A 951-nucleotide genomic window follows, 5' to 3' on the forward strand; every position below is an offset into this window, starting at 1 on the left:
AAATTCGATTCCTAATTTGTTTTTATTTTATTAAAAGTGTTTTTGTCCATTGATAAAAAAATTCACTTGATATAAAATTATGAAATTTTTAAAAATAAAAATATTTTATTTTTTAATCATATTTATAAAAAAAATCATATCAAAATTTAATTTTTAAAAATATATATTTAATACATTAAAAATAAAAGATATTTTTGTTGGTATATTCAAAAATTAAAAACGATTTTAATAGTTATTTTAACTAAGAGAATATTATACCGACCAAATTTTGATGGGCACAATAGTTGCCGAGTCCCCAAATGCAATGAGTCACCCTTGGCACACCCATGGTCGTGTTGTTTGTATCATGGGGGTGTTTGTTTTATACAAATTTGGTACAATGTTTTATACAAATTTGGTAACTTGTGTATTTACGATGGAGGAGAGAGAAAAAAAATACATTTTTCAAACTTGATTAACATACTCACTTTTTGAGACAAAAAAAAATATCTATTGATTTGAATATTATATTTCTAAGATCTTTAATCAAATTGAATTTATCTAGTAGTTAGTTTGTTAATTTATTTAAGTAAGTACTGAGAGTTTAAATTTCGCTTTATGCATACAATAATTTATTGATCAACAAACCCTTAAATAAAGACTAAATTTACGACAAATTAATTCTTGACTTATCGAATTATGAGATATCATGAGAAATAAAAAAATATTTAATCTTTTAATGATATATCACTTATCACTTATGTATACTATATTTAAACCAAAATTTTGCATCTTTTGAAATGGGATAATAACTCAAAAATACGTTTTAGGTGTTCTTGTAATTAGGGATGGCAATACCACTCGAATCCGCAAGTATCCACCCCGTTCCTACCCGTTCGGGGCGGGTAAATTATCCGCTCTGCATCGGGCGAGTTTTTAGTGGGGCATACTCTTGGGAGGGGTGGAGCGGGA

The sequence above is a fragment of the Arachis ipaensis genome, chromosome B06 (genome assembly GCF_000816755.2).
Source record: "Arachis ipaensis cultivar K30076 chromosome B06, Araip1.1, whole genome shotgun sequence".
NCBI classification, from domain to species: Eukaryota; Viridiplantae; Streptophyta; class Magnoliopsida; order Fabales; family Fabaceae; genus Arachis; species Arachis ipaensis.